The following is a 12,297-nucleotide window of genomic DNA, read 5'->3' on the forward strand; positions in this document are numbered from 1 at the left end:
ACTTATACATAGAGAGGGTGCTCCTTCCACTTATACCTAGAGAGGGTGCTCCTTGCACTTATAGATAGAGAGGGTGCTCCTTGCGCTTATACATAGATAGGGTGCTCCCTCCTCGTATACATAGAGAGGGTGCTCCTTCCACTTATACATAGAGAGGGTGCTCCTTGCACTTATACATAGAGAGGTTGCTCCCTCCACTTCTACATAGGGAGGGTGCTCCTTCCACTTATACATAGAGAGGGTGCTCCTTGAACCTATACATAGAGAGGGTGCACCCTCCACTTATACATCGAGAGGGAGCTCCCTCTAATTTATACATAGTGAGGGTGCTCCTTGCACTTATACGTAGAGAGGGTGCTCTCTCCACTTATACACAGAGACGGTGCTCCTTGCACTTATACATAGAGAGGGTGCTCCCTCCATTTATACATAGAGAGGGTGCTCCTTCCGCTTATACATAGAGAGGGTGCTCCTTCCACTGATACATAGAGAGCGAGCTCCTTGCACTTATACATAGAGAGGGTGCTCCTTCCACTTATACATGGAGAGGGTGCTCCCTCCACTTATACATTGAGATGGTGCTCCTTCCACTTACATATCGAGAGGGTGCTCCCTCCACTTATACATCGAGAGGCCGCTCCTTCCACTTATACATCGAGAGGGTGCTCCTTCCACTTATACATAGAGAGGGTGCTCCCTCCACTTATACATAGAAAGGGTGCTCCTTCCACTTATTCATAGAGAGGGTGCTCCTTCCACTTATACATAGAGAGGGAGCTCCTTCCACTTATTCATAGACTGGGAGCTCCCTCCACTTTATACATAGAGAGGCTGCTCCTTCCACTTATACATAGAGAGGGTGCTCCATTAACTTATACATAGAGAGGCTGCTCCTTCCACTTATACATAGAGAGTGTGGTCCTTCCATTATACATAGAGAGGGTGCTCCTTGCATTTATACATGGAGAGGGTGCTCCATTAACTTATACATAGAGAGGGTTCTCCTTCCACTTATACATAGAGAGTGTGCTCCTTCCATTATACATAGAGAGGGTGCTCCTTGCATTTATACATGGAGAGGGTGCTCCTTGCACTTATACACAGGGAGCGTGCTCCTTGCACTTATACATAGAGAGGGTGCTCCTTCCACTTATACATCGAGAGGGTGCTCCTTCCACTTATACATAGAGAGGGTGCTCCCTCCACTTATACATAGAAAGGGTGCTCCTTCCACTTATTCATAGAGAGGGTGCTCCTTCCACTTATACATAGAGAGGGAGCTCCTTCCACTTATTCATAGACTGGGAGCTCCCTCCACTTTATACATAGAGAGGCTGCTCCTTCCACTTATACATAGAGAGGGTGCTCCATTAACTTATACATAGACAGGGTGCTCCTTCCACTTATACATAGAGGGTGTGCTCCTTCCATTATACATAGAGAGGGTGCTCCTTGCATTTATACATGGAGAGGGTGCTCCTTGCACTTATACACAGGGAGCGTGCTCCTTGCACTTATTCATAGAGAGGGTGCTCCTTCCATTATACATAGAGAGGGTGCTCCTTGCATTTATACATGGAGAGGGTGCTCCTTGCACTTATACACAGGGAGCGTGCTCCTTGCACTTATACATAGAGATGGTGCTCCCTCCACTTATACATAGAGAGGGTGCTCCTTCCACTTATACACAGAGAGGGCGCTCCTTCCACTTATACCTGGAGAGGGTGCTCCTTGCACTTATATATAGAGAGGGTGCTCCTTGCGCTTATACATAGAGAGGTTGCTCCCTCCACTTCTACATAGGGAGGGTGCTCCTTCCACTTATACATAAAGAGGGTGCTCCTTGCACCTATACATAGAGAGGGTGCACCCTCCACTTACACATAGAGAGGGAGCTCCCTCTAATTTATACATAGTGAGGGTGCTCCTTGCACTTATACGTAGAGAGGGTGCTCCCTCCTCGTATACATAGAGAGGGTGCTCCTTCCACTTATACATAGAGAGGGTGCTCCTTGCACTTATACATAGAGAGGTTGCTCCCTCCACTTCTACATAGGGAGGATGCTCCTTCCACTTATACATAGAGAGGGTGCTCCTTGCACCTATCCATAGAGAGGGTGCACCCTCCACTTATACATAGTGAGGGTGCTCCTTGCACTGATACGTAGAGAGGGTGCTCCCTCCACTTATACATAGAGACTGTGCTCCTTGCACTTATACATAGAGAGGGTGCTCCCTCCACTTATTCATAGAGAGGCTGCTCCTTCCACTTACACATAGAGAGGGTGCTCCTTCCACTTATACAAAGCGAGGGTGCTCCTTCCACCAATACATAGAGAGGGAGCTGCTTCCACATATACATAGAGAGGCAGTTCCCTCCACTTATACATAGAGAGGGTGCTCCTTCCAGTGATACACAGAGAGGGTACTCCATCCACCTATACATAGAGATGGAGCTCCTTACAATTATACATATCGAGGGTGCTACTTCCACTTCATACATAGAGAGGGAGCTCCTTCCACGAAGACATAGAGAGGGTGCTCCTTCCACTTATACATAGAGAGAATGCTCCCTCCACTTATACATAGAGAGGGAGCTCCTTCCAGTAATACAGAGAGAGGGTGCTCCTACCACTTATACATAGAGAGGGTGCTCCCTCCACTTATACACAGAGAGGGAGCTCCTTCAACTAATAAATAGAGAGCGAGATCCATGCACTTATACATAGAGAGGGTGTTCCCTCCACTTAAACATAGAGAGGGTGCTCCTTCCACTTATACATAGAGAGGGTGCTCCTTCCACTTATACATAGAGAGGGTGCTCCATCCACCTATACATAGAGATGGAGCTCCTTACACTTATACATATAGAGGGTGCTACTTCCACTTTATGCACAGAGAGGGAGCTCCTTCCACTTAAACATAGAGACGGAGCTCCTTCCACGAAGACATAGAGAGGGTGCTCCATCCACTCATACCTAGAGAGGGTGCTCCCTCCACTTATACATAGAGAGGGAGCTCCTTCCACTAATACATGGAGAGAGTGTTCCTTCCACTTATACATAGAGAGGGTGCTCCTTCCACTTATACATAGAGAGGGTGCTCCCTCCACTTATACACAGAGAGGGAGCTCCTTCCACTAATACATAGAGAGCGAGCTTCTTGCACTTATACATAGAGAGGGTGCACCCTCCACTTAAACATAGAGAGGGTGCTCCTTCCACTTACATATAGAGATGGTGCTCCCTCCACTTATACAGAGAGAGGGAGCTCCTTCCACTAATACATAGAGAGGGAGCTCCTTCCACTAATAAATAGAGAGGGTGTTCCTTCCACTAATACATAGAGAGGGGGCACCTTGCACTTATACATAGAGAGGGTGCTCCTTGCACATATACATAGAGAGGGTGCTCCCTCCACGTATACATAGAGATGGTGCTCCTTCCACTAATACATAGAGAGGGTGCTCCTTCCACTTATACATAGAGAGGGTGCTCCTTCCACTTATACCTAGAGAGGGTGCTCCTTGCACGTATAGATAGAGAGGGTGCTCCTTGCGCTTATACATAGATAGGGTGCTCCCTCCTCGTATACATAGAGAGGGTGCTCCTTCCACTTATACATAGAGAGGGTGCTCCTTGCACTTATACATGGAGAGGTTGCTCCCTCCACTTCTACATAGGGAGGGTGCTCCTTCCACTTATACATAGAGAGGGTGCTCCTTGAACCTATACATAGAGAGGGTGCACCCTCCACTTATACATCGAGAGGGAGCTCCCTCTAATTTATACATAGTGAGGGTGCTCCTTGCACTTATACGTAGAGAGGGTGCTCCCTCCACTTATACATAGAGACGGTGCTCCTTGCACTTATACATAGAGAGGGTGCTCCCTCCTCGTATACATAGAGAGGGTGCTCCTTCCACTTATACATAGAGAGGGTGCTCCTTGCACTTATACATAGAGAGGTTGCTCCCTCCACTTCTACATAGGGAGGGTGCTCCTTCCACTTATACATAGAGAGGGTGCTCCTTGAACCTATACATAGAGAGGGTGCACCCTCCACTTATACATAGAGAGGGTGCTCCCTCCTCGTATACATAGAGAGGGTGCTCCTTCCACTTATACATAGAGAGGGTGCTCCTTGCACTTATACATAGAGAGGTTGCTCCCTCCACTTCTACATAGTGAGGGTGCTCCTTGCACTTATACGTAGAGAGGGTGCTCCCTCCACTTATACATAGAGACGGTGCTCCTTGCACTTATACATAGAGAGGGTGCTCCCTCCATTTATCCATAGAGAGGGTGCTCCTTCCACTTATACATAGAGAGGGTGCTCCTTCCACTGATACATAGAGAGCGAGCTCCTTGCACTTATACATGGAGAGGGTGCTCCCTCCACTTATACATGGAGAGGGTGCTCCCTCCACTTATACATTGAGATGGTGGTCCTTCCACTTACATATCGAGAGGGTGCTCCCTCCACTTATACATCGAGAGGCCGCTCCTTCCACTTATACATCGAGAGGGTGCTCCTTCCACTTATACATAGAGAGGGTGCTCCCTCCACTTAGACATAGAAAGGGTGCTCCTTCCACTTATTCATAGAGAGGGTGCTCCTTCCACTTATACATAGAGAGGGAGCTCCTTCCACTTATTCATAGACTGGGAGCTCCCTCCACTTTATACATAGAGAGGCTGCTCCTTCCACTTATACATAGAGAGGGTGCTCCATTAACTTATACATAGAGAGGGTGCTCCTTCCACTTATACATAGAGAGTGTGCTCCTTCCATTATACATAGAGAGGGTGCTCCTTGCATTTATACATGGAGAGGGTGCTCCATTAACTTATACATAGAGAGGGTGCTCCTTCCACTTATACATAGAGAGTGTGCTCCTTCCATTATACATAGAGACGGTGCTCCTTGCACTTATACATAGAGAGGGTGCTCCCTCCACTTATACATAGAGAGGGTGCTCCTTCCACTAATACATAGAGAGCGAGCTCCTTGCACTTATACATAGAGAGGGTGCTCCCTCCACTTATACATTGAGATGGTGCTCCTTCCACTTACATATAGAATGGGTGCTCCCTCCAATTCTACATAGAGAGGGTGCTCCTTCCACTAATACATAGAGAGCGAGCTCCTTGCACTTATACATAGAGAGGGTGCTCCCTCCACGTATACATTGAGATGGTGCTCCTTCCACTTACATATAGAATGGGTGCTCCCTCCACTTATACATAGAGAGGCAGCTCCTTCCACTTATACAGAGAGAGGGTGCTCCTTCCACTGATACATAGAGAGGGTGCTCCCTCCACTTATACATAGAGAGGGTGCTCCTTCCACTTATTCATAGAGAGGGTGCTCCTTCCACTTATACATAGAGAGGGAGCTTCTTCCACTTATTCATAGAGAGGGAGCTCCCTCCACTTTATACATAGAGAGGCTGCTCCTTCCACTTATACATCGAGAAGGTGCTCCCACCACCTATACATAGAGAGGGTGCTCCATTAACTTATACATAGAGAGGGTGCTCCTTCCACTTATACATAGAGAGGGTGCTCCTTCCATTATATATAGAGAGCTTGCTCCTTCCACTTATACATAGAGAGGGTGCACCCTCCACTTATACATAGAGAGGGAGCTCCCTCTAATTTATACATAGTGAGGGTGCTCCTTGCACATATACGTAGAGAGGGTGCTCCCTCCACTTATACATAGAGACGGTGCTCCTTGCACTTATACATAGAGAGGGTGCTCCCTCCACTTATACATAGAGAGGGTGCTCCTTCCACTTCTACATAGAGAGGGTGCTCCTTCCACTAATACATAGAGAGCGCGCTCCTTGCACTTACACATAGAGAGGGTGCTCCCTCCACTTAAACATTGAGATGGTGCTCCTTCCACTTACATATAGAATGGGTGCTCCCTCCACTTATACATCGAGAGGCAGCTCCTTCCACTTATACATAGAGAGGGTGCTCCTTCCACTGATACATAGAGAGGGTGCTCCCTCCACTTATACATAGAGAGGGTGCTCCTTCCACTTATTCATAGAGAGGGTGCTCCTTCCACTTATACATAGAGATGGAGCTCCTTCCACTTATTCATCGAGAGGGAGCTCCCTCCACTTTATACATAGAGAGGCTGCTCCTTCCACTTATACATCGAGAAGGTGCTCCCTCCACTTATACATAGAGAGAGTGCTCTTTCCACTTATTCATAGAGAGGGTGCTCCTTCCACTTATAAATAGAGAGGGAGCTCCTTCCACTTATTCATGGAGAGGGAGCTCCCTCCACTTTATACATAGAGAGGCTGCTCCTTCCACTTATACATCGAGAAGGTGCTCCCACCACTTATACATAGAGAGGGTGCTCCATTAACTTATACATAGAGAGGGTGCTCCTTCCACGTATACATAGAGAGGGTGCTCCTTGCACTTGTACACCGAGAGTGTGCTCCTTGCACTTATACATCGGGAGCGTGCTCCTTGCACATATACATACAGAGGGTGCTCCTTCCACATATACACAGAGAGGGTGCTCTTTCCACTTATACATAGAGAGGGTGCTTCTTGCAATTCTACACAGAGAGGGTGCTCCTTGCACTTATGCATCGAGAGGGTGCTCCTTCCACTTATGCATAAAGAGGGTGCTCCTTCCACTTATACATAGAGAGGGTGCTCCTTGCACTTATACATAGAGATGGTGCTCCTTCCACTTATACATAGAGAGGGTGCTCCTTCCACTTATTCATAGAGAGGGAGCTCCCTCCACTTTATACATAGAGAGGCTGCTCCTTCCACTTATACATAGAGAGGGTGCTCCTTCCACTTATACATAGAGAGGGTGCTCCTTCCAGTTATTCATAGAGAGGGTGCTCCTTCCACTTATAAATAGAGAGGCAAGCTCCTTCCACTTATTCATAGAGAGGGAGCTCCCTCCACTTTATACATAGAGAGGCTGCTCCTTCCACTTATACATAGAGAGGGTGCTCCTTCCACTTATACATAGAGAGGGTGCTCCTTGCACTTGTACACCGAGAGGGTGCTCCATGCACTTATACATCGGGAGCGTGCTCCTTGCACATATACATACAGAGAGTGCTCCTTCCACTTATCCATAGAGAGGGTGCTCTATCCACTTATACATAGAGAGGGTGCTCCTTGCAATTCTACATAGAGAGGGTGCTCCTTGCACTTATGCATCGAGAGGGTGCTCCTTCCACTTATACATAGAGAGGGTGCTCCTTCCACTTATACATAGAGAGGGTGCTCCTTCCACTTATACATAGAGAGGGTTCTCCTTCCACTTACACATAGAGAGGGAGCTCCTTCCACTTTATACAGAGAGAGGGTGCTCCCTATACTTATACATAGAGAGGGTGCTCCTTCCACTTATACATATAGAGGGTGCTCCTTCCACTAATACATAGAAAGGGAGCTCCTTCCACATATACATAGAGAGGGAGCTCCCTCCACTTATACATAGGGAGGGTGCTCCTTCCACTTATACATGGAGAGGGTGCTCCTTGCACCTATACATAGAGAGGGTGCACCTTCCACATATACATCGAGAGGGAGCTCCCTCCAATTTATACATAGTGAGGGGGCTCCTTGCACTTATACGGAGAGAGGGTGCTCCCTCCACTTATACATAGAGACGGTGCTCCTTGCACTTATACATAGAGAGGGTGCTCCCTCCACTTATACATAGATAGGGTGCTCCTTCCACTTATACATAGAGAGGGTGCTCCCTCCACTAATACATAGAGAGCGAGCTCCTTGCACTTATACATAGAGAGGGTGCTCCCTCCACTTAAACATAGAGATGGTGCTCCTTCCACTTATTCATAGAGAGGGAGCTCCCTCCACTTTATACATAGAGAGGCTGCTCCTTCCACTTATACATAGAGAGGGTGCTCCTTGCACTTGTACACCGAGAGGGTGCTCCTTGCACTTATACATCGGGAGCGTGCTCCTTGCACATATACATACAGAGGGTGCTCCTTCCACTTATCCATAGAGAGGGTGCTCTATCCACTTATATATAGAGAGGGTGCTCCTTGCAATTCTACATAGAGAGGGTGCTCCTTGCACTTATGCATCGAGAGGGTGCTCCTTCCACTTATACATAGAGAGGGTGCTCCTTCCACTTTATACATAGAGAGGGTGCTCCCTATACTTATACATAGAGAGGGTGCTCCTTCCACTTATACATATAGAGGGTGCTCCTTCCACTAATACATAGAGAGGGAGCTCCTTCCACATATACATAGAGAGGGAGCTCCCTCCACTTATACATAGGGAGGGTGCTCCTTCCACTTATTCATAGACTGGGAGCTCCCTCCACTTTATACATAGAGAGGCTGCTCCTTCCACTTATACATAGAGAGGGTGCTCCATTAACTTATACATAGAGAGGGTGCTCCTTCCACTTATACATAGAGAGTGTGCTCCTTCCATTATACATAGAGAGGGTGCTCCTTGCATTTATACATGGAGAGGGTGCCCCATTAACTTATACATAGAGAGGGTGCTCCTTCCACTTATACATAGAGAGTGTGCTCCTTCCATTATACATAGAGACGGTGCTCCTTGCACTTATACATAGAGAGGGTGCTCCCTCCACTTATACATAGAGAGGGTGCTCCTTCCACTAATACATAGAGAGCGAGCTCCTTGCACTTATACATAGAGAGGGTGCTCCCTCCACTTATACATTGAGATGGTGCTCCTTCCACTTACATATAGAATGGGTGCTCCCTCCAATTCTACATAGAGAGGGTGCTCCTTCCACTAATACATAGAGAGCGAGCTCCTTGCACTTATACATAGAGAGGGTGCTCCCTCCACGTATACATTGAGATGGTGCTCCTTCCACTTACATATAGAATGGGTGCTCCCTCCACTTATACATAGAGAGGCAGCTCCTTCCACTTATACAGAGAGAGGGTGCTCCTTCCACTGATACATAGAGAGGGTGCTCCCTCCACTTATACATAGAGAGGGTGCTCCTTCCACTTATTCATAGAGAGGGTGCTCCTTCCACTTATACATAGAGAGGGAGCTTCTTCCGCTTATTCATAGAGAGGGAGCTCCCTCCACTTTATACATAGAGAGGCTGCTCCTTCCACTTATACATCGAGAAGGTGCTCCCACCACCTATACATAGAGAGGGTGCTCCATTAACTTATACATAGAGAGGGTGCTCCTTCCACTTATACATAGAGAGGGTGCTCCTTCCATTATATATAGAGAGCTTGCTCCTTCCACTTATACATAGAGAGGGTGCACCCTCCACTTATACATAGAGAGGGAGCTCCCTCTAATTTATACATAGTGAGGGTGCTCCTTGCACATATACGTAGAGAGGGTGCTCCCTCCACTTATACATAGAGACGGTGCTCCTTGCACTTATACATAGAGAGGGTGCTCCCTCCACTTATACATAGAGAGGGTGCTCCTTCCACTTCTACATAGAGAGGGTGCTCCTTCCACTAATACATAGAGAGCGCGCTCCTTGCACTTACACATAGAGAGGGTGCTCCCTCCACTTAAACATTGAGATGGTGCTCCTTCCACTTACATATAGAATGGGTGCTCCCTCCACTTATACATCGAGAGGCAGCTCCTTCCACTTATACATAGAGAGGGTGCTCCTTCCACTGATACATAGAGAGGGTGCTCCCTCCACTTATACATAGAGAGGGTGCTCCTTCCACTTATTCATAGAGAGGGTGCTCCTTCCACTTATACATAGAGATGGAGCTCCTTCCACTTATTCATCGAGAGGGAGCTCCCTCCACTTTATACATAGAGAGGCTGCTCCTTCCACTTATACATCGAGAAGGTGCTCCCTCCACTTATACATAGAGAGAGTGCTCTTTCCACTTATTCATAGAGAGGGTGCTCCTTCCACTTATAAATAGAGAGGGAGCTCCTTCCACTTATTCATGGAGAGGGAGCTCCCTCCACTTTATACATAGAGAGGCTGCTCATTCCACTTATACATCGAGAAGGTGCTCCCACCACTTATACATAGAGAGGGTGCTCCATTAACTTATACATAGAGAGGGTGCTCCTTCCACGTATACATAGAGAGGGTGCTCCTTGCACTTGTACACCGAGAGTGTGCTCCTTGCACTTATACATCGGGAGCGTGCTCCTTGCACATATACATACAGAGGGTGCTCCTTCCACATATACACAGAGAGGGTGCTCTTTCCACTTATACATAGAGAGGGTGCTTCTTGCAATTCTACACAGAGAGGGTGCTCCTTGCACTTATGCATCGAGAGGGTGCTCCTTCCACTTATGCATAAAGAGGGTGCTCCTTCCACTTATACATAGAGAGGGTGCTCCTTGCACTTATACATAGAGATGGTGCTCCTTCCACTTATACATAGAGAGGGTGCTCCTTCCACTTATTCATAGAGAGGGAGCTCCCTCCACTTTATACATAGAGAGGCTGCTCCTTCCACTTATACATAGAGAGGGTGCTCCTTCCACTTATACATAGAGAGGGTGCTCCTTCCAGTTATTCATAGAGAGGGTGCTCCTTCCACTTATAAATAGAGAGGGAGCTCCTTCCACTTATTCATAGAGAGGGAGCTCCCTCCACTTTATACATAGAGAGGCTGCTCCTTCCACTTATACATAGAGAGGGTGCTCCTTCCACTTATACATAGAGAGGGTGCTCCTTGCACTTGTACACCGAGAGGGTGCTCCATGCACTTATACATCGGGAGCGTGCTCCTTGCACATATACATACAGAGAGTGCTCCTTCCACTTATCCATAGAGAGGGTGCTCTATCCACTTATACATAGAGAGGGTGCTCCTTGCAATTCTACATAGAGAGGGTGCTCCTTGCACTTATGCATCGAGAGGGTGCTCCTTCCACTTATACATAGAGAGGGTGCTCCTTCCACTTATACATAGAGAGGGTGCTCCTTCCACTTATACATAGAGAGGGTTCTCCTTCCACTTACACATAGAGAGGGAGCTCCTTCCACTTTATACAGAGAGAGGGTGCTCCCTATACTTATACATAGAGAGGGTGCTCCTTCCACTTATACATATAGAGGGTGCTCCTTCCACTAATACATAGAAAGGGAGCTCCTTCCACATATACATAGAGAGGGAGCTCCCTCCACTTATACATAGGGAGGGTGCTCCTTCCACTTATACATGGAGAGGGTGCTCCTTGCACCTATACATAGAGAGGGTGCACCTTCCACATATACATCGAGAGGGAGCTCCCTCCAATTTATACATAGTGAGGGGGCTCCTTGCACTTATACGGAGAGAGGGTGCTCCCTCCACTTATACATAGAGACGGTGCTCCTTGCACTTATACATAGAGAGGGTGCTCCCTCCACTTATACATAGATAGGGTGCTCCTTCCACTTATACATAGAGAGGGTGCTCCCTCCACTAATACATAGAGAGCGAGCTCCTTGCACTTGTACATAGAGAGGGTGCTCCCTCCACTTAAACATAGAGATGGTGCTCCTTCCACTTATTCATAGAGAGGGAGCTCCCTCCACTTTATACATAGAGAGGCTGCTCCTTCCACTTATACATAGAGAGGGTGCTCCTTGCACTTGTACACCGAGAGGGTGCTCCTTGCACTTATACATCGGGAGCGTGCTCCTTGCACATATACATACAGAGGGTGCTCCTTCCACTTATCCATAGAGAGGGTGCTCTATCCACTTATATATAGAGAGGGTGCTCCTTGCAATTCTACATAGAGAGGGTGCTCCTTGCACTTATGCATCGAGAGGGTGCTCCTTCCACTTATACATAGAGAGGGTGCTCCTTCCACTTTATACATAGAGAGGGTGCTCCCTATACTTATACATAGAGAGGGTGCTCCTTCCACTTATACATATAGAGGGTGCTCCTTCCACTAATACATAGAGAGGGAGCTCCTTCCACATATACATAGAGAGGGAGCTCCCTCCACTTATACATAGGGAGGGTGCTCCTTCCACTTATACATAGAGAGGGTGCTCCTTGCACCTATACAATGAGAGGGTGCACCCTCCACATATACATCGAGAGGGAGCTCCCTCCAATTTATACATAGTGAGGGGGCTCCTTGCACTTATACGTAGAGAGGGTGCTCCCTCCACTTATACATAGAGAGGGTGCTCCTTGCACTTATTCATAGAGAGGGTGCTCCTTCCACTTATACATAGAGAGGGAGCTCCTTCCACTTATTCATAGACAGGGAGCTCCCTCCACTTTATACATAGAGAGGCTGCTCTTTCCACTTATACATC

Source organism: Heterodontus francisci, chromosome 21 (assembly GCF_036365525.1).
Source record: "Heterodontus francisci isolate sHetFra1 chromosome 21, sHetFra1.hap1, whole genome shotgun sequence".
NCBI classification, from domain to species: domain Eukaryota; kingdom Metazoa; phylum Chordata; class Chondrichthyes; order Heterodontiformes; family Heterodontidae; genus Heterodontus; species Heterodontus francisci.